This window comes from Triturus cristatus, chromosome 5_2, assembly GCF_964204655.1.
Source record: "Triturus cristatus chromosome 5_2, aTriCri1.1, whole genome shotgun sequence".
NCBI classification, from domain to species: Eukaryota; Metazoa; Chordata; class Amphibia; order Caudata; family Salamandridae; genus Triturus; species Triturus cristatus.
In genome coordinates this window covers 764,772,720-764,796,104 of record NC_140588.1, presented here as the reverse complement: position 1 = coordinate 764,796,104, position 23,385 = coordinate 764,772,720, and positions in this window count along the sequence as shown.

The following is a 23,385-nucleotide window of genomic DNA, read 5'->3' as shown; positions in this document are numbered from 1 at the left end:
TTCAAAACCACAGGTTGCCCAAAAGCGAGGCGCTCTCCCCCTCGGCGTTGTCAGGTCAGGAAGGTTGCAGGTAACACCGGCGTCTGCAGCAACCAACACATTTCAGGCTGATGCCCTTCTTCAAAGGTTTATGCTGCTCCCCACAGAATACCAACAATCAGAACATCCAGTGAACGCCCTTTATTTGAAATCCGAGATAGGATTCAGGTGAGTAAATGTCACAATGAATTCTGGGACTGGAAGTTCTTTATACAATAACACCCCAGTGAGCTGCTGGCAACTTGGAGGCAAATGTCCAAATTAATATCCTCGGTATGCCCACACTTCCTTCCTCCATACTGCCTTTCACCTGTTTGGCCCACAGCGCTATCACAGAAACAGCAGCGGGACCGCTCATATGCGGCAGTGCGCCTCCCGGCCGGACCGGCCGTAAATATTCAAAACCACAGTTTGCCCAAAAGCAAGGCGCTCTCTCCCTCGGCGTTGTCAGGTCAAGGAAGGTTGCAGGTAACACCGGCGTCTGCAGCAACCAACACGTTTCAGGCTGACGCCCTTCTTCAAAGGTTTATGCTGCTCCCCACAGAATACCAACAATCAGAACATCCAGTGAATGCCCTTTATTTGAAATCCGAGATAGGATCCAGGTGAGTAAATGCCACAATGAATTCTGGGACTGGAAGTTCTTTATACAATAACACCCCAGTGGGCTGCTGGCAACTTAGAGGCAAATGTCCAAATTAATATCCTCGGTATGCCCACACTTCCTTCCTCCATACTGCCTTTCACCTGTTTGGCCCACAGCGCTATCACAGAAACAGCAGCGGGACTGCTCATATGCGGCGGTGCGCCTCCCGGCCGTCCCTGCCGTAAATATTCAAAAACACAGTTTGCCCAAAAGCAAGGCGCACTCCCCCTCGGCGTTGTCAGGTCAAGGAAGGTTGCAGGTAACACCGGCGTCTGCAGCAACCGACGCGTTTCAGGCTGATGCTCTTATTCAAAGGTTTATGCTGCTCCCCACAGAATACCAACAATCAGAACATCCAGTGAACGCTCTTTATTTGAAATCTGAGATAGGATTCAGGTGAGTAAATGTCACAATGAATTCTGGGACTGGAAGTTCTTTATACAATAACACCCCAGTGGGCTGCTGGCAACTTAGAGGCAAATGTCCAAATTTATATCCTCGGTATGCCCACACTTCCTTCCTCCATACTGCCTTTCACCTGTTTGGCCCACAGCGCTATCACAGAAACAGCAGCGGGACCGCTCATATGCGGCAGTGCGCCTCCCGGCCGGACCGGCCGTAAATATTCAAAACCACAGTTTGCCCAAAAGCAAGGCGCTCTCTCCCTCGGCGTTGTCAGGTCAAGGAAGGTTGCAGGTAACACCGGCGTCTGCAGCAACCAACACGTTTCAGGCTGACGCCCTTCTTCAAAGGTTTATGCTGCTCCCCACAGAATACCAACAATCAGAACATCCAGTGAATGCCCTTTATTTGAAATCCGAGATAGGATCCAGGTGAGTAAATGCCACAATGAATTCTGGGACTGGAAGTTCTTTATACAATAACACCCCAGTGGGCTGCTGGCAACTTAGAGGCAAATGTCCAAATTAATATCCTCGGTATGCCCACACTTCCTTCCTCCATACTGCCTTTCACCTGTTTGGCCCACAGCGCTATCACAGAAACAGCAGCGGGACTGCTCATATGCGGCGGTGCGCCTCCCGGCCGTCCCTGCCGTAAATATTCAAAAACACAGTTTGCCCAAAAGCAAGGCGCACTCCCCCTCGGCGTTGTCAGGTCAAGGAAGGTTGCAGGTAACACCGGCGTCTGCAGCAACCGACGCGTTTCAGGCTGACGCCCTTCTTCAAAGGTTTATGCTGCTCCCCACAGAATACCAACAATCAGAACATCCAGTGAACGCTCTTTATTTGAAATCCGAGATAGGATTCAGGTGAGTAAATGTCACAATGAATTCTGGAACTGGAAGTTCTTTATACAATAACACCCCACTGGGCTGCTGGCAACTTAGAGGCAAATGTCCAAATTAATATCCTCGGTATGCCCACACTTCCTTCCTCCATACTGTCTTTCACCTGTTTGGCCCACACAGCTATCACAGAAACAGCAGCGGGACCGCTCATATGCAGCGGTGCGCCTCCCGCCGGACCGGCCGTAAATATTCAAAACCACAGTTTGCCCAAAAGCGAGGCTCTCTCCCCCTCGGCGTTGTCAGGTCAAGGAAGGTTGCAGGAAAACACCGGCGTCTGCAGCAACCAACACGTTTCAGGCTGACGCCCTTCTTCAAAGGTTAATGCTGCTCCCCACAGAATACCAAGAATCAGAACATCCAGTGAACGCCCTTTATTTGAAATCCAAGATAGGATTCAGGTGAGTAAATGTCACAATGAATTCTGGGACTGGAAGTTCTTTATACAATAACACCCCAGTGAGCTACTGGCAACTTGGAGGCAAATGTCCAAATTAATATCCTCGGTATGCCCACACTTCCTTCCTCCATACTGCCTTTCACCTGTTTGGCCCACAGCGCTATCACAGAAACAGCAGCGGGACCGCTCATATGCGGCGGTGCGCCTCCCGGCCGGACCGGCCGTAAATATTCAAAGCCACAGTTTGCCCAAAAGCAAGGCGCACTCCCCCTCGGCGTTGTCAGGTCAAGGGAGGTTGCAGGTAACACCGGCGTCTGCAGCAACCGACGCGTTTCAGGCTGATGCTCTTATTCAAAGGTTTATGCTGCTCCCCACAGAATACCAACAATCAGAACATCCAGTGAACGCTCTTTATTTGAAATCTGAGATAGGATTCAGGTGAGTAAATGTCACAATGAATTCTGGGACTGGAAGTTCTTTATACAATAACACCCCAGTGGGCTGCTGGCAACTTAGAGGCAAATGTCCAAATTTATATCCTCGGTATGCCCACACTTCCTTCCTCCATACTGCCTTTCGCCTGTTTGGCCCACAGCGCTATCACAGAAACAGCAGCGGGACCGCTCATATGCGGCGGTGCGCCTCCTGGCCGGACCGGCCGTAAATATTCAAAACCACAGTTTGCCCAAAAGCGAGGCGCACTCCCCCTCGGCGTTGTCAGGTCAAGGAAGGTTGCAGGTAACACCGGCGTCTGCAGCAACCGACGCGTTTCAGACAATTAGACACAAGTGAGTGGAGCATCAAATTCCTTGGATTTTTTAATCAGACTTTAGGCAAAATAGGGGACTCGAATCAATCCCTGAGTTCTGCTATTGCCATCAGACAATAATATAATACAGCTCAGGATTTTGCTGCCAATGTTCTGAACAGCTCCTAAGTAGGAAGAACGGTTAATATGAAGTTAAAATCAGCATACATGAAAACAAAGAATAAAAGGACTGGAGGAACATAAATTAATATGCCACCCAGTCCGTTTAAGTGTATTTTTCCCTCTCCATTAAAATAGCAGCCCTGGGGGATGGGGTTCCCGGGGCCTCAGAGAAGCTTCAAGAGCGGGGGCCATACACCGCCTCCCGTTTACAGAGATGTCGGGCCTTGATGGATGAGATCTCTGGGGCCTTTTTAGGCTCGGGGAAGGGGACAAATAGTCCCCCTTCCCTTCATTAATAGATCAACCTTGGAGATGAGGTCCCCGGGGCTTCTTGAAGGCTTAGGGAGGGGTGCCTTGCACTGACCTCCCATGAAATCAACTATGCACCACCCCTTCCCACAGCCCCGCCCCGCCCTGGCAATTTCCAGGGAGTCTATTTTTTACAGTGCTTTAATTTTACTGCTGATTCACAGGTCCTCTGCAAATTTGTGGCAACATTTAAAAGAATTGTTTTTGGCACCAGGCAGGGTCCTTCTGGGATCTCACCACCAGGACTAGGGAGTCAGGGTATCCTTCCCCTGCTCTCTATGTGTTTTGTTGCTTCTTTTTAATGACTCTGGAATGAGTACTGAGTCCTAAGATGGCTTCCAACGTTTTCTGGTTTGTTGGGGTGGCAGCCAATCAGATCTCAGCAGGAGATCTCTCAGGTCTGCAGGAGCATTGCGGCTTGGAATACAACGGTTTTGAGCATTAATTGCTCAGAAAATACTCAACAGAATCATACCAAATCACAAAAAACACTCTTTCTTGACCAAGATCTGGCTTTCTGCTAAATCTGGCGTAAATCCGTTCAACAGCTTAGCCTGGCGCTGTGTCTAAAGTTCCTATAGTAAAACAAATGGGAAAAACGCTTTTTGGGTCCCCTTTTTTCTCGGCCCCTGCTTGACGGGTCACCCTGAAACTTTCCATGTGCAAACTAAGTTTTAACAGCAACCATATGATTAGAAATAAATACTAAATAAAAATATATATATATATATATACAAATATGTACACACATATATTGTAAACAAATAAAAACAATGTGTAAACAATTTTCCAAAAATATATACAACATACTCACTCCCGACCCCTCCTCTCACTAGCCCATCACTACACATGGTATTGTTAAAACAGTGCTCCCGCGTAGTCGCAGGTCGTAGCACCCCCCCGTCCCGCAGCGGGGCGGGAAGACCCCTATGATGAAGCATGACACCAAGGGCCCTTTTGGTGTGTGAGGGGTATTTAAGCAAACACTGTGTGCATCCACACCAGGATGAATAACACACTTCCCTGAACACAGTCAGACCTATGTGGTGGATCTTTTTGATTTAATTACTAAGTACTAGATGAGGACGTATCCGCTCTAGTGTCCATGTATGACACTATCTCTTCACGCCCTCGTCCTGTTATATAAAGCAATGTATATGGTGTCTATGTAGATAGACACCATATACATTGTGTATACGATGTGTCACCGCTTGTGCTGGTTGCCCAGCCCTCGAATATTCCATGTTAGAAAATTATATTGCGCAAGACTGAGTTGTTCCTCATGTTCATGCAGTGTGGTCAATGCATGTACCAGGATTTCTCACATGCTCTGTTCTACTGTACAGTAACTGTGCTATTTCCATCTTCTGGCATTTCATTTCTGCTCTCAACTTAAACCCTCTCATCCCTCCCCCTCCCACAGCAGCATCCCAAACTTGCAGTGATCTACTCTCTCACCCATCCCACACCAGAAAATTAACCAAACTGTAGTACTGTGGTCATTTATGACAGTGTTACATAGCTGAAGTCCTAACAGGCTGGCCAGGTTCCTTGAACATAAACAGTTCATTACCTGCACAGGGTGTAATGTCCTGGCCTTTCTGGCGTTATCACAACTACCTGTATAATATAAATCTAATGAAAAGAACAGAAAAAGAACAAAAACATTTTGTAAACAAACCATGTTGAGTCAACAATATCAGATGAAGTAAAGAATGTCCTGCAAGGGGTCTCGCAAGAGGGCCCATAGGTTCCACCTCGCCAGGGCGAGGGTGCCCAGAGTCATATGTTGTGGTCACAGGCGATCATGGCTGCCAGCATACTTAGTCCTTCCCCATCAGTTGCGTGCCAGATCACTGACCCGGCGCCTTCTGTTTCGTTAAGCATTTCAGCGCACACAGCGATGTCATACACAGTACCATAAGCTAGCCGTTTACATTGTTCCTCCATTGTATAGTCTCTTTCAGGATGTGTTTGTGAATCTCAGTCTTGTTCTGACATCGATGAGGGTAATCGTGATCTTCTGTCAGGCGTCTGAGAATGAGGAGATCGTCCAGTATGCCGTTTGAGGAAGTCCACAACTTGTTGAAGTTTAGAGCAGAAGAATTGTTTGCCTTGGTTTGTTATGCGGAGGCGTGCTGGGTAAAACATGACATATGTTATGTTCGCTGGTTGCACCTTCTTTTTAACCGGTAAAACATTTGTTACAAGCCTCCTGCACTGCTATAGTGAAATCAGGATATATTGCGATTGTTGAACCCTCAAACAACAGTTTTTTCTTTTCCTTTGCCAGTCTTAAAGCAGTATCACGATCCTGATAATTTAGGATCCTGGCGATTATTGGCCTCGGCGGGGATCCAGGTAGGGGACGGGCGGCAAGTGACCGATGCGCTCGTTCTACTATGAGCATGGTAGAGAATGCATTTTGCATTTTTTCCAAACACTGTCGTTAGTAGGCGTTCAACGTACTCTTCCATTTAACCCGTGTTGGCGGATTCTGCCACTCCTAGGATTTGGATGTTGTTGCGCTTTGATCGCTCTTCTAAGTCCTCATTCTTTGCCGCTATTACTCTCAGTAGTTTGTCCATGTCTGATATCTGCGTTTTCCGGCTGTCCTCTATATCTTTGATCGTAAATATGCGGTGCTCCCTATCCTTTAGGCACTCGTCATGCTGTTCGATCTTTCGAGTGAATGTGTCCTCTCAAGCGTTCATGCTGTCCATCTTGTCATCCATAGAAACGAGAGTATCTTTCATAGTGAGGAGTAGTTCTTTCAGGTCACTCACCGAAGGCTGGGCTTCAACAGGTGGGCTTTCCGCCATGTCTTCGTCTGCCTCTCCGCTTTGCGTTCGAGTAGCTCTCCAAGCCTCAAATTGAAGTTTGGTTTGCTTGCCATCACTTTTGCCCTTTATTCCATCCCATCGTGACCTAGGCTGCAGCGACTCAATCTTGCACAATGTGTGTTCAGTTTCTCCTCTTCGGGCGCCCAGGTAGGGCCAGCAGCAGGCCCTGCTCCAGCCAGCACTCTTCCCTTCCAAACAGTTGGATCATGCTTCGGTATTGCACGCACTATGGGTAGTTTCTGCCTCACAAGCTACGGATCCATCTCTCCTATTCCAGGTGCCCCCACCTGGCAATGCTCACAGCTGCATGCCCGTCCCCGTCTCTTTCAGGCCACTATCAGGGAAACCAGCTCAGGTCTCGCAATCGCTCGGGCCCCAGGGTTGCTGCGCATTTGGGTTTCTATGCACTGGTGATGCTGCCTTTTCCATGCTGGGCCAAACACAGGTCCATCGCTAGCTTCTTGTGCTTTATGAGCAAGTGCGGGTGTCAGCCCGTCCGCACCCCTTCAGCCAGCAGTATTCCTACAGGCAGCTCGAGCTCTCTGCCACACCACAAGGCTCACCACCACAGCGCACATGCCAACGCTGTCTATCCCGTGATGCAGCATGAATTCCCCGTTCGACACCCCTACAGGGTGGCAAGCGCTACCTTCTCTTCGGCCCTTTTCTCGCTGCCCGCACTTAGGAGCGGTCTCGGGGGTCTATGTATTTGTTGTACTTCCCAGGTCAGGCCCGTGCCTGAGGGGGGCAGCAGTTCCACTCACCACGGAGTCGGCCTCAGAGGTCAGGCCGTTCACCATCACCAGCTGGGTTCAGCGCATAAGCTTCCAGGCACGGATCATCAGTTCGCTAAAGGCGGAGCTCCTTGTCAGCCACAGCCATCTCCACTGCTTCTCTCCCAGCAGGGGTGCCAAGTCTGTCGCCAGCGGCACTCGTCTCCTCTGGTGGCCGCCATTTTAGAGGACACATGCCTCCAGGCATGTGTCTTCGCTCCACGCGCCGATACCGCCATACCACAGTCCGCTTATCTCCCTCAGCGATCCAGCGAGTCAGTTACATCGCTGGGTCGTCATTTGGGCGCCGACCTTGACCTCCTGGGACAGGATATTGGTGTTTATCAGCTCCGGGATGCAAGAGCTTCAAACAAGTGCAGACATCTTGCTCATATGCACCTTAGCGCCCCGACTTTGGAGAGATTTACTATTCCCACTCTAATCTGAAAAACAGTAGAGTACGAGTTACACTTTAGAGTTGTCAAATTTACTATTCCCACTCCAGCATAAGCAAAAGTAGAAAAAGTGTTGGACTTTGCAGGGGTTGGAGTTACTAGTCCCATGATAATCTCAGCCACAGTAGGAAAAGTGTTGGACTTTGAATCAGTTATATGTACAATTCCCACTCCAGTCTGAACAACAGTAGAGACAGTGTTTGAAGTAAGGAGGGGGTTAGATTTAGTATTGCAACTCCTTATATGATAACAAAGCATGTAAATATAAAATAAAATAATGTAGGTTTATAGTCCTCCATAGCAGGCTCTATCGACCATTAAAGGCCCGCTCTAGCGTTAAAGGCCAAAGGCGAGGGCCTTCGACAAGGGAGCGGGCCTTTAATGGCCAGATTAGCCCAGCTATGGTGGTATAGAGCATTAGAGCATTCCGCCCCATGAGGGAAGAATGTTCTAATCAAAAACACAAAGGCCTCTCAGAACCAGATGGGGCTGAAATTCCCCTCGGGCTCCGAAGCTTTTGTCTCGCAGCTCTTGCTGGTAATGTTCTACAGCTAACAGCGTGTGCAGGGCCACAGCTGTTAGCTGTTCAACATTCACAGCAAGAGCTGTGAAACGGGGCTGAAGTCAGCACGTGATTCTCGCTGGCTTGGCTAACAAGAGCTGAGCAGCATTCATTCATCCCTCCTTCAGAATCCCTAGTGACACTGAGCTACAGGAGGAGGGAAGAGTGGAGGCTGCATTTGTACCCCTGCAGGGCCTCTGCCTTTTGCTTTTCTTCTCCCTAAATAATACATTTTTGAGAGGCATGGGAAAGAGAAAGGCAGATGCTGTGTATTAGGATATTGAAATGTTGAGAGTAGTGGGCCTATACTAGTTCATATAGGCCGCTGCTGCTCCATTGTCTTCAATGGAGCTCTCAACATTCCAATGTTCTAATAATATTTAAACATATGTAAAACAAAACAAAATATGTTTTAAAGGAAAAAAGAATTAAATTAAGTATAAAATTTATATTACAAAATGAATACAAAGAATATATAATAATATTTTAAATAAACATGCGCCCCTATCTTTTAACCAAAAATATTTTTTTTCCATAACGAAACAATATTGTCTTTTTTATCAATAAAACAATTAAAATTAAAACAAATAATAAATATAAAAACACTTTTCAAAATTGTATAATTAAACAAACGGATTAATTAATTAGTTAAAATACATAGCACAATATACATAACTAATTATCACTAATAACACTAGCTTATATTTTATAAATCGACCTTTTATAAAATATTAAAGAAAACAACATTATCCAAATTATTTTCATCCTTTCCATATTTAGTCCCATGATATATTTGAGTTGGCAATATTTTTGACACTATATTCTGGTATCACAATGTTTCTCCTTTGATATTTTGGTGGAACACCCCACCATATGGTCCAAACGAGACTCCAGTCACTTCTCGCACACATATTGTGTGATTCCTGCATGCAATGCAATCATTTTAGTGAGGCCTCTGCACCCTCCATGCAGCAGGATAAAAACGGCTGTTGGGCATCTACTGTGATTATTTGAATACTTGAAATCCATTGATACTCAAGGTAAATCATTTAGCATGGTGCTTAATGTCTGGAGCCAGGTTGAGTTTATATTGTCCAGGATATATGTCAATGGCTACATGAACCTTCTGCCAAAATCACCAGGTCAGCCCGTAATGCCAAGAACTGCTTCATTAAGCTCACAAATCGGGGAATATATAGATTTACATCTTCAATCCCTCTTCTCAACTTATACATGGGACACTAAGAATGTCTTCTCCAAACTGCAAAAGGTCCAAACACAAAATAATGTGATACTGGCTTTCATAAATGTTGCCAGCCTATATACATTTATACTAAACAAAGATTACATACTTGCATCTAAACATGCCCTATCTCCCGCAATTATTCCACTTGATGGCACAAACAACATGGTAAGAGAAATGCTTGAGTTCATTCTCCACAGTAATTTCTTCTTTAACATTCAATCTTTTTAGTAACTTCAAGGGAATGCAATTGGAGCCAAATTTGCTCCCTGTACACTTGTGTTTTCATGGGACAAGCTGAAAAGGTTTGGCTGTTGGACGAAGAATTCATATCACATGTAATATTGAATGGACTGCTGATATCTTGCTAATATGTCAAGGCAGTTTCACTGATCCCAATAACAACATTCAATGAACAAGCAATAACAAATGAAGCCTTCAATTCACATCACCAGTATTCAAATAAACTCTTATAGTCACAACTAAACCAAAGACGACAAATTATGCACCAAAGTGAAAAGGAAACCTATCACAACTAGCTCAGTACTGCCACCGGTCATCAAAAACATTACAACGGGTAAATGTCATGATTGTTAGATCTGCTAACCAGGCATAAACAAGAAAACTGTTTTTAAATACACCTATTGGTCAGCTTTACAAGATAGAACACTGTATCAAATGCCACATCAGTTATGTCATCTATATGATCAACTGTCCTGGTCAAAAAGCATATATTGATAGTACAGTATGCCGCATCAAAACCAAAAGTCAATAACAGAACATAAAAATTCACAAACTGGGCCTTAAGTTACCATTAAGAGAACACCTCAAGGAGCAAAATCAACACCAAAAAAACCTCACCTTTTTCTAAAATAACCATGCCGAAACTCAGCCATGCAGAGGAGACCACCAACTCTGTGTATGTAAGAAGAATGAGTGGACGCTGCATTTGGATATAGTCAAAGTGTGACTAAATAAGGAATCAGAAATGCATTTTTACAACTCAAGAAACAAATTCTTTTTTTTTTTATTTATTTTTTATTTTATTGTTTTCATTGTAAACAAAACAGCAAGACACTTGAGTAGGCAGTTTACACATAGCATTTGACAGTACAGCACCCCAGTCTATAACCCTTTAATTAGAACCATTTCTACACAGTGTTACATAGTTGGCATCAGCACTCCACACTCCCGCCCCAGGACCCACTCCATCAGTCTGAATCAGAGGTGTCATCTTCCGGCACTGGTGGCGGGTCACATATTCCTGCCCTGAATTTGTTCCATGCCCCCCATACCTTGTCCCATTTACGGGGGCAACCCCGCCTGATGAATGCCGATCGCTCAGCAAGCATGGCTGCGTCCATATCCCTTCCCCAGTGAAGGCACCCCCACCGCCCCCCATTTTTGGGCTATGTTTCTCTTAGCTGTCATTATCCCCAATGTGGCTCAGCTCTGAGCCTGGCGGCTGAGATCGGTAGATTCCCACACGTTTAACAAACAGCACCTGGGCTCTGGCGCCAACGACACCCCGCACGCTTGTGACATTGTCCTCATCACCGGTCTCCAGAAGTCTTGAATTACGGGGCAATCCCAAATGGTGTGGAAAAAGGTTCCCTCCTCCCCGCAGCCTCGCAGGCAGAAGGGGTGCAGTGCTCTGCCCATTTTGTGTAACAAGTGTCTGGTGTAGTATGAGCGATGTAGAATTCGGAGCTGTACCAGCCGTATCCTCGAGGGTGTGCCCGCCTCGCGTGGCGAGGCCAACACCTCACGCCATTCCGGGTCATCAAACTCGCCGACCTCAGCGGCCCATTTTTCCCGCACGGGCCCCATTGGGTCCGGCAGGTTGTTGATAAGCTTGCGGTATGTGAAGGACGTAGCCTTCTTAGGCATGTATTCTGTCAGTAATCTGTCCTCCAACGGAGATGCCTCCGGAACTTCCTCGCCGGGAGCCAGCCTCGCGACCAGGGCATGGTTAATCTGGATGTACCGGAACCCTTCCGAGGGGGCCAGTTCATATTGTTGTTACAAGTGTGAGAACGGGACCACCGCCCCCTTCTGCCACATATCGCCTATCACCGAAATCCCGATGCTGTCCCAATCATCGAAGCCCCTGCTATCCCTCAGCCGCCCCAACCGCTTTGCATCCCAAAGAGGTGTGAGCTGGGTCAAGACCCCTCGCCACCCCAGTTTAGCCTGAGCCGCGTGCCAGATGGTCACAGTCTGTCTCAAAGGGCCGATCTACTTCAGGGCCAGTCTACCATCGTATAAAGGCGACAGCATACCCCTCACGCCCAATATGTCTCTGTCCGCCTTGAATGCTGGGTCAGACTGTGGTGCGTGGAGCCATTGATTAATTACCTTCAGCTGTGCCGCCCAGTAATAGAGTTGGATATCGGGGAGCGCAATTCCCCCGTCATACCACCCGCGGATTAATTTAGACTGTGCAATTCGTGCCGCCCGTTGCCCCATAGGAGGCTAGAGACTTGTGCTGCTATCGCACGGAAGTAAGCCGGCGGTACCGGATACGGCGTGTTGTCCAGCACGTATAAGAACCGTGGCAAAGCCATCATTTTGAAGAGCGCCGCTCTCCCCAACAGGGTCAGCGGCAGCGCTCCCCAGTGATGTACATCCTGCTTGAGGCGGTCCATTGGGGGCCGCAGATTTCGCTGGAAAAATTCTGCCTGATCTGTCGTGATATATATACCTAGATATTTGAACGAACCTTCCGCCATTCGGAGCGGACAGTCCGCCGGTAGCCGTGGAGGAGGGCCATGCAGTACGAACAGGACCGACTTGGACCAGTTAATCGTGTAGCCGGACGCTCTGCCAAAGACCTCACAGATGTTCAGTAGTGCTAATATAGAACGTCTAGGGGAGGACAGATACAGCAACACGTCATCCGCGTAAAGGGAGACGCGGTCCTCCCAGCCGTTAGACCACTTGAGGCCCCGTATCATGGGCTCCCAGCGTATCCAAGCTGCGAGCGGCTCGAGCACCAGGGCAAAGAGTAGTGGAGATAAGGGACAGCCCTGGCGCGTGCCACGGGTCAAGGGGAAGTCCTCCGACATATGTCCATTGGCTGTGACATGGGCCATTGGATGGGTGTATAGGAGCCGGACCCAGGCATAGAATTTGGGCCCAAAGCCCAGGTGTAACAATACCGCAAAAAGAAAGGGCCATTCAACCATATCGAACGCCATTCGCGCATCCAGAGAGAGAAGCACCACCGGCTCCCGCAAGCGGTCCGTCCGGGCCAACACCCCGTGCAGTCGCCTCAAATTATGGGATGTGCTTCTGCCGGGCATGAAGCCAGACTGATCTGGATGCACTATTTCGGACAAGTGCAGTGTCAGCCTGGTTGCCAGCAGTTTTGCGAGGATTTTGGCCTCCGCATTAAGCAGCGATATGGGATGATAGGAGGTACATTGATCGGCTGGCTTACCCAATTTCGGAATCACCACTATGGTGGCCGTGCGTTGATCCAGCGGGAGTTCGCTCCTCTGCAAACTGTGAGTAAACATATTTAGTAAGTCTGGGGCAAGCGTCCCAGACATCCTCTTATAGAGCTCAACCGGTATGCCGTTGGGCCCCAAAGCCTTACCGGATTGCAACGTGCCGATTGCCGCCTGTATCTCCTCCACCGTGGGCTCGGCTTTCAGGGTTTCCCGAGCCTCAGGGGAGAGTTTGGGCATGTCGAGGTCTCTGATGTATGTCAGCGCCTCCTCCACTGTCATGGAGGAAGCGGAAGAGTAGACCTCCCGAAAGTGCCCTGCCAGGGCACGCACTATTGCGCGCGGGTCGGTCGTCCTCTGTCCCTCATCGGTGCTAAGTTGCGCAATCCACCTACCGCCACTGTCTCGTCTATCAAGCCATGCTAGCAACTTTCCAGTTTTATCACCTACGTCATAAATTTTGTGCTTCGTGGCTTCCAAGCGTTGTCTGGTGCGCTCCGCGAGGTGCTCCCTGTACCTTGCCTGCGCCAATCGCAGGTTGTGGGAGGCTGTAGGGGATGGATCTTGGGCCTGATGAACCTCCGCCGCGTGAAGCTCAAGCTCTAGTGACTGCAGCTCGGAGTGTTTTTTGCGCTTATATGCCGCAATGGAGGTCATAGCCTGCCCCCTAACAACCGTTTTGTATGCCTCCCAAAGAACAGTAGGGGAGTCAACAGAGGCAGCATTTTCCTGGAAGTAAAGGCTCGTCGCCTTTGCTATTGATTTATGGATATCAGGGAGCCGGAGGCAGCCGGGATGCATCGGGTAGATGCGGTGTCTCATCAGGTGGTAGCGTGTGTACTGCAAGAGTATCGGGGAGTGGTCAGATATACCTCTGGGTCTGATTTCTATACTGTCGACATTTTTGAGGCAGCCAGCCGAACCCAGGAAGTAGTCTATTCGAGTTAAACTATTGTGTACCCCTGAATGGTATGTGAATTGTTGCGCCGTGGGGTGATGCAACCGCCATAGAGCTGTGAGCCTGAGTGCTTCTGTAAAGCTCCCGAGGCGGGATACTCCCCCGCCCGTGCAGGACATCGGTCACTAAGGTCGTTCAAAACAGCATTAAAGTCTCCGCCCAGTATTAACTCCCCCTCCAGTAGAGTCAGCAGAAACGCGCTGAGCACCGGGAGCGCCGTGGCATGAGAAACTTTTAGATTAAAGAAAGAGCAAACCTTCCTTGGCCTACTATACCACATTCTAACTAAGCACACATTCGATTTTCCTCACAGACCAATATGAAGAGGTTGAACATTAAACTAATCCCTTATATAATGCAGCCGATAATTATATTCTTTACTTGGAAAGTCAATCCCCATCTTGCAACCAACTGTTTGAAAAACTGATAGAAATAATACAGATTGAACTATATCTGTAAGTTAATATTAATAGCGTGCCTATGACATCAGAACGTAAGAGGCCTGAGGAGGGCAGAGTTTGACTGCCAGGCGAGATGGCCGCCTGATATTGGCACTCCATACCGCATCAAAACTCCTCTCAGGTTACTATGGGATGCAGTTACAGTTTTGACAGTCTCTGCAGTGCATATGGCTGCACATTATGGAGAGGTGAGCAGGATGTCAATTGCTCTGCTCAAAGTACTAATTTCTTCAAGATACAACAGGCACTCCTGCTCTCTTAATTTTTAGATGTTGCGGTTGCCATTTTAAATTACTGTGACAATGTAATTGCACTGACACTTTCCTGGTGAGCAGTTCTCTGGACTCTATATCAGACTTCCTCTGCTCAGGGTCTACAGTTTGGAATTTCCAACCACCTTTTCATGGATATCTCCTCATGGTAGTCAGGAGGCTAAAATCCCATTTCTTCCTTTTTGGAGTTTTTGTATATTCTTCCTTTCAGATGTTCTCACTGCAGCACTTTTTAATTGGTTCAGCTTTATTTATTCTGCTGTAGCCATGATATTAAATCTGATCTCTTTACATTTTGATAGCATTATTTAATCGCATTCCAAACATTTTTGTCATTTTAGTTCAGTCTTTCGTACACTTCTTATGAGTAAAACGAGAATATTTAAGTTATCCTCGCATCCTGTGGCCATTATCAAGGGAACATCCAAGAATTCTTAAATTGTGGAGGCTCCCTCAAATGCAACCGTTATGCCTTCTTCCATTCGTAAACTGCCTTCCATATCTACACCTGCTATGAAGTGTTCTCCTGCCACAAACAAACGAGCCAAGCAGGATCTACCATCTCCTGTGAAATCATACTCTCCTATTTCGATGGAACTTTTTGTTGGAGGAGATAGGAACTTTGTGCCAATTGGTGGAGGAAATTAATGTTAGAATTCAGGCTCATGATGACAAATGATGTGTTATAGAAGCAAACGTTTTCTCAATAGAACAGAGAATTAGTGATATCTAGGTCAAGACAAATAAAATTATCAAGGTAGAAAACAGAAACAGGTGAAACAATTTACATATTTGTGATCTCCTGGAAGGTCTTAAAGTTCAAGACTCTATTTCATTTTTCAAGTGTTTTTTTTTACCTCAATCAGATCTACCTTCAACTGCTGTGCTTAACATTCAAGGAGCCCATTGTTTAGGTCAATCAAATGCCTTCAGCTAAAGCTAGAAGGGTGATATTGTTTTCCTAGAATGTATGGCCTTGCTGAAAGCCTTACATTTGGCAAGGTCAAAAAAGCAGCTACTTTGGTCAGGAAGAATAATCTTCATCTCTCAAAACACCTTCCAGGAGGAACACATTTTTTGATCTTCGAATGCAAATGCCCGTGCTGGTTGCTCGCTTTAGTCTAATTTACCCATGTCTCTTCAAGGTGAGACTGCTACATATGATAAACCAGATTACCTTAGGGATTTCCTGCAACTTCACTTGACTTCTAATATGGACACTTCCGGTCCTTCTGCATGTTAAAGCTATGTGCTTTTTCTTATTTATGCTTAGTTTACATGGTTTCTCTAGTATCTGATTGGAAGGAAAGTGGTTCAACATAGACTGCCTAAATAAGAAAAGAGAATTAAGCAGAGAAGAGCGTAGCCTGTGTAAAAAATTTGATTAGACCAGGGCTGAAATTCTCGTCAAACTAAAGAAAGAATATACCATGCTTCTTTATAGTACCAAAAGAGCCCACAAGGAAACCTGTTGGGGAAAACTGCTGGAGGCCATCGAATCTAAGAACATACGACAGTTCTGGAAGTTGGTACAATCAGCAACAGAACCTTCAGTTGCCTCAATGAATTGTGTGGTAGAAGAGGGTGCCTGGGAGGATTATCTGAAGCAATTATATACCCCGGGGAGAGAAATTGAAGAGGAAGTACTAGGGGACTGGAGTGGCCTGATAGATGATCTAAAAACAGATTCTTCAGTAGATAATGTGTTTAATACGATAAAGACCTTGAATTTAACAAGAGCTGCAGGTCCAGATAACTTGCCAGCTCTGATAATAAAATCAAGGCCGTCCTGGTGGGCAGTATTTGTCTCCCGAATGTTCTCAGTAATCTTAGAATCGGGGACGATTCCGACTAATAGGAAGGGTGCGATAATCAGGCTGAGCCATAAGAAAGGGGATGTTTATGCAGCAAAGAATTATAGATTAATTAACTTACTTGACATTGGTGAAAAGATCTTTGCTAAAATAATACTAGGTAAGTTAAAAGATTGGGCAGAACGGGGATCAATCATCCCAGTTGAACAGGGTGGATTTAAAGAAGGCCATTCTACAATAGATCATTGTTTTGCCCTATGGGCACTGGCCCAGAAATCGATAGAGCAAATTGGGAAGTTGCATTGCTCCTTTGTCGATTTTCGGGCAGCCTTCGACTCCGTGCACCGTAACAGCCTCTAGGAAGACATGATAAAATATGGAATATCGGACGGCATATTGATGATTTTAAAAGAGTTACATAGAGAGAATTGGGCCCAGGTTATTAGAGACACACAGGGGTCACTAACTCATAAGATATCTGTAGGGAATGGCCTTAGACAGGGGTGTGTCTTGGCACCCCTGTGATTTGCAATTATTTAACAGATCTCCCTGCAGTATTAAAAGTAGAAAGAAGCGCTAGCCCAAGAATGTGTGGTAATAAAGTGCCCTGCCTCCTATACGCAGATGATCTTGTGATCCTTGATCAAACAGAAATAGGACTCCAAAGGAAATTAAATGCTTTTAAAAATCACTGTGATAGAAAGTTCTTAACTGTAAATATGGGAAGAGTCATAAGAATTTTAACTGGTTTTTAGGTCAAGACAAATTGAAGAATATAGATACTTAGGCCTCTGGTTTGATAGCGTGCTAAAATTGCGCACCCACCTGGAGGCACAAAAAGCAAAAGCTATTTCGTCAGTATGTGGGATTAAAAAATGTAATTAAAAATGTGGTGATATGTCACACAGACCCATGCTAAAGGCATTTGAAGCAATGATACCCCCGCAAGCACTGTACGGGGCAGAGGTTCTTTACCTGAGTGGTAAATGTGGGTGGGATCGGGAAGAAGGAAAAATTTAAAAAATATTAATGTCACTACCTAGCTGCACAATGATCCAAGCAATCAGAATGGAGCTAGGGTTAATATCATGGAGTGTGCAGACCCAAATGTCTTTGTTAAGATTTTGAAAACGTCAGGACCCAGGGGATGTACAGAAGGTCTCACAATGGTGCAGAGAGGAGATTCAAACAAGTAGCCTTAGCTGGGCAAAGGACGTGAGAAGAAACTTCCAGAAAATAGCAGCGCGCCTTAATGTGAGACTCTCTCAGCAATCCCTGGTAGTCGACTTCACAAAGAGAATGCTTAGGGAACAAGGGCAGTCTTATTCAAGATCACAGGACCTAGATTATATGACAGGGAAAACATCGGTTCCAGTGGTTAAAAAGCTCATGGGCAAATGAAGCTTGGTTTGCGTACTTGGATAATTTGCCCAACCAAGGTTTAAGACATGAAGGGCCTCATGTAGGTAAATATAATTTACCGATTCTTAAATACCGAACTTTACCGAATCGGTATTTATGAATCGGAAAGTTATATGTAGGTAATAATTCGGTAATAATTACCGATTCGGTAACATTCGGTATTAAAGAATCGGAATTTACCGAATCGGTGAATACCGAGGTGGTAAAAACGAAAACACAAGACTGCATGAAACAGCCAATCCTGTGCAACCACACCCCACCCAACCAGGAAGTGGCCACACCCAGGCAGGTGCACACAATCAACAGACCCTGGAGAGGCTGGGAGTGCAGAGGAGAGGCAGGGAGCCAGTGCCTGATTGTGCAGCTCAAAACCACTATGTCCAGCCAGAGGACACAGAGAGATGGCGGGGAAAGGAGGAGGAAGCAGAAATTCAGCCCCAGGGAACTCCAGGTGCTAGTGGAGGAGGTGGTGAAGCAGCACCAGAAGCTGTTTGGGAGGCAGTCCCTGCAAGTGCCAGAGTCAGAGAAGCGCAATATATGGCTGGGAATCCAGGCGCAGGTCAATGCGGTTGGAGTGACCCCCAGGGACATTGAGGTCCTGAAAAAGCGCTGGTACGACCTGAGGATCGTCACAGAGAGGAAGATGGGGGAAATACAGAAGGAGGCCAGCCGGACAGGAGGTGGAATTAACAGGGCACCTGCCCTCACCGAACTGGAGGAGCTGGTGGAGGCCACAATAGAGCGCGAGAGCGTCGTGGGCCTTGGGGATGCCGACAGCTCTGCCAGAGCCGCCACCCAACAAGGTAAGACGAATGCACAGCAATGTAGCCCCCCCTACCCTTATCCCACATCCCCCATAGTGAAATGAGTATCCCACTCCAGTCCATGTGTTAGTGCAGACAGGAAATGCATTATGGGAGATGTAGTCAGGGAAACCCCAACCATGAACTGAATAGCACAGAACAACAATGCATGGTACACACATTAGCCAAAAGGATGCAGGGGACAATGTGAGAGTGTTACATAAATGTATTGTGATGCTAGCAATGCAGGGCTTCAGGTACACTGAGCTGATGTTGCATTTCTGTCCACAGATGTAACATCGCGCAGGACTGCACATGCTACAGGAGAGAGGGCACACCGGCAAGACAGGTCAGCTCTGGCCAGCACAAGTTCTGCCCAGGGAGCATTGCCACAGCCACCATCACCACTACCACAGCCAGCATCACCACCACCACAGCCCGCATCACAACTACCACAGCCAGCATCACCTCAACCACAGCCAGCGTCACCTCTGCCACAGCCAGCATCGCCACTCATGTTTGAGTCACCGGCCACATCACCGCCTGCATTTGTGAGGTCGAGGAGGCGTGCTGCTGCCAGGTTGCGAGCGTTAGACACCACATCTGACGACAGCAGGGGCCCGGAGCCAAACACTATGCCCCAGGATGGGAGCCATGCCACTGTGCCCTCCACCTCATAGGGAGAACACACGGGTGCAAGACGGCGCCGCAGGTCGCGGGTGCAGAGTCCACCAGCAGACGTCGACAGCCATGGGGTCTTCTCGGGGCTCGAGGGCAACATGCTGAAGCAACAGCGCCTGCAAACAAAGGCAGTTATGTCAGTGCAGCGACATATGCGGGGACTGAAAACCACTTTTGCCAACATGGACAGGAACATCAGCGCAATGGCGGTGGGGATGGGTGACATGGCAGCGGGCATTCAGGACATCTCCCAGTCCATCAAGCTGTTGTGCAGCAAATATGATGCTGACAGAGCTGCACGGCGCCGGGAACGGCAGAGGAGGGACAGTCACACCAGGGCACTCAACCGGCTGGCAACTGCCACGTCACTACTCTGCCGGCGCTCTGTGTCCATGCAGGAGGGCCTGACACACTGCAGCAGCGACGTGTCTCGGGGGATGGTGCAGGTCACAAGTGCACTTGAGGTGCTATTGACTAGTCAGGCGGCCACAACTGGTGCAGGGGATGCTGCTGAAAGCATCGACACCAGCAGCAGGAGCAGCATAACACCCCCGGTCCCAGATACCCGCAGGAGCAGCAGGCAGCTTGGGGCTGGCACTAGTGAGGAGGCTCAATCCGTGCCATCCCACACTGTAGCACGTGGCCGCAAGCATTAATGCAGCACCGTGTAGCCAAAGACTATTGGGTGACGTAACCCTGGACTTACTACTTGTACTTACGCAATGTTGCCAGAATGGCATATTCTTGGTGTTGTGGCGTAGTGCCGCATTAAAACTACGTCATGACATACAACAACTGGCTGTGTGCCCTTACTTACTCAGAAATAGTTGCATGTGATCTCTGCCCGTCTCTCTCTCCCATCTGTTGCTGTTGGCACTCCAGCAGCGTTGGCCTCTGGCTGACCTGAATCATCCTCATTGTCCTCAAAATCTGTTAGTTCCACCTCTGTACCTCTCTTCGTGGCAAGGTTGTGCAGCATTGCACAAGTGGCAATGATCTTGCAACAGATGATGGGTGTGTACTGGCGTGCGCCTCCGCTCTTGTGGAGGCAGCGGAACCTGCTTTTCAATAGTCCAAACGTGCGCTCCACCACGTTGCGTGTAGATTTGTGTGCCACGTTATAACGTCTCTCACTCTGGGTTGTTGGGTGTAGGTAGGGAGTGAGGATGAATGACCGCACGGCATATGCACTGTCGCCTAGGTGAGTAAAAGGGAACCATCAGTCACATGCCTCAATACACTATGATTTGCAAGTTTCATGGGGCGTCACTGTTACTTACCTAGCAGGTATCCCTCTCCAAATTCTCCGGCAAGCAGTTGTGTGTAGATCCCACTGTTCTGGAAGATGTAGGAGTCGTGGGTGCTCCCAGGAAACTTCGCAACAATATCAGTGATGATGTTCCCTGCATCGCAGATTACCTGCACATTGATGGAGTGGGTGGACTTTCTGTTCCTGTAGATGTGCTCAGTGGCAGCTGGTGGGCAGATTGAGATGTGTGTGCCATCAATACAGCCAATGACATGGGGGAACTGTGCCATGTGATAAAAGTCAGTTTTAGTTTTCTGCAGTTCAGCCTGTGTGTTTGGGAAGCTGATGTAGTGGTGCATTCTCTGCATCATGGCATCCAGGAACTTCCTGAAGAAATGGGACAGGCAACTCTGGGATACACCGCCCACCGCAGCTATCACCCCCTGGTAACTGCCAAATGCGAGTAGATGTAGGCTGCAGAGCACCTGCACATGTGGTGGTATGGCATGCGCCCTTCTTGTTGGCTGGTCCAGGAGTGGGTGCAGGTCCCTGATCAGGTCCATGATGGTTTGTGGGTGTAGCCTGTACCTTTCATGTATCTCTGCGTCAGTCTGTTGAAAGAGTGTGATGCGCTGTCTGTAGATGCGTTCCTCCTGTCTCCAAATCCTCAGACCTGCTGCCTGTAGACGTAGCCGCCTTGCAATGACATACAGAGCGGCCATGTTGTCCACGCTGTTGCATTTTGGGATTGCTTATATGCACTGTTGATGCTTACCACCTGCTTTCAATCTGTGTTAATTACCGACTCTTAATTACCGAATTTCATGGATTTCTTAATTACCGAATTTACCTACATGTCTTTTTCAGTTTTAGCACTTCATATTTACCACTTCATATTTACCACTTCATATTTACCGATTTGGTAAATATGTATTCGGTAAATTGTATCGGTATTTTAGAAATCGCTAAATATGAATCGGTATTTACCGCTTCATATTTACCGAAAACTGGTTTTTAGCCTCCTACATCTCACTTGACTAAATACCGGTCGGTAACGGCATATTTACCGAATTTCGGCCGTTACCGACCGGTATTTAGCAACCTACATATGGCCCGAAATCTTAAGGACCCGAGTTGGAATTAATACTTGGAAGACGGAAGAAAAAATAAAGGCTGCATTGATTGGCTCAGATGGTAACTGTAATTGTGGGCTAGGAATAAGAAATGACATTTTGCACATATTACTTGATTGCACATTTGTCTTAGCCATACGGAAATTGTTTTTACGCCCAATATTCTTAACACACAAGGTAAATTAGCGTGCCCAAGCGGTTTGTTTAGTTACAGATATGCCATCACTAGAAATTGCAATCGGATTGGGAAAATTTCTGAAGGCAACAAAATAATTTGTAAGGGAGAAATTAAAGGAGGGGCACTGATCTTAAATGTTTTTAGGGCTCTCCCATCAATGTGAATTTTTAGTAATTTAGATATTTTTGTAAATTGTGGTTAATGAATTGTGATTGTTTGAGGGTGTTACCTTTTTCTTACCTGTATGGTATTTTAATTATTTATTTGGTATATAATTCATATTGTCCCTACTATTTGGATCCCAATTGTGCTTTGTACTGTTTAAAAGACTACGGTTTAAATGAACAAAGTTTCTCTCTCTCTAGTATCTGATTGAATTCTCTAATTATATTTTTCCTTTTTGTTCTTTGCTTACATTTTGTGCTGATTTTTGTTTTCTAATATTATGAGGTCCATTAGGATATAGGGTGGAAAAACACCCCGACTGCCATGGAAGTGGAAAGCAGCCGCCCGCCGGCCCTGTGGGAAAACCGGTGGCCAAATTAGCATTACCGCCCAAAAAATCCGACCGCGGCGGTACGAGGCCAAGAATAACCTCCCATAGCGGGCGGAGATGGCCAAAATCCGTCCACGGCGGTCGTAATCGTGGCGGAAAAACAACAACCCATCGCAAGTACAGCGGAGACACCGCCGCGAAAATTAGTATATCCCCGACGGTCCCGCGGTACATACCGCCGTCTCCGACCGCCGTGGTCGCACAATGGGATGAATGGGAGAGCCAGTGGAAGAGCTGAAGCACAGCCACAGCGGCGAACGAACTGTCAAAAATATGGCGGACGAAGCCAAAACGTGCACACAGAAAACTAGACATGCCTCCCAAATACCCAAAACACACCCCAATGACACAACCACATGGCAAAACCCCAAAAAAAAAATCCCAGGACAACACACCTGTCAGCAACACCCCAATTGGACACCCCCACATAGCTGAGTATAAAACCAACCCCTTCCCTGACCACACTCCTTTGCAACATTCCAAGACTGAGGGCCACTAACCCTCACAACAAAGGATAGGCAAAGCAACACAACATCACTAGCCACACCACACACAGCACCACCACCACTTCCACACCTGCACTACTAACCCCCCTGCACTGCACATCACACACCATACACATCACTACCACAGCCACCACTCACACTCCTGCACCCACAATCACTATGCACACCACACACCATGGCCACACAGAAAATTCCCAAATTCACTGAGAGTGAGTTGAAGGTCATGGTAGATGAGATAGTCAGAGCTGGCGTCTGGACAGGGCAGGTTTCCAGTGCCATCACCTGAGCAACCCCCCTAGATGGTGTGGGCCTCCTATGCCGCTTTTAACTCAAGGAGTAATCCCAACTCTTTTTAGGTCTAGTGCAAAGGGGGCAAAACAAACTCCTTGTCAC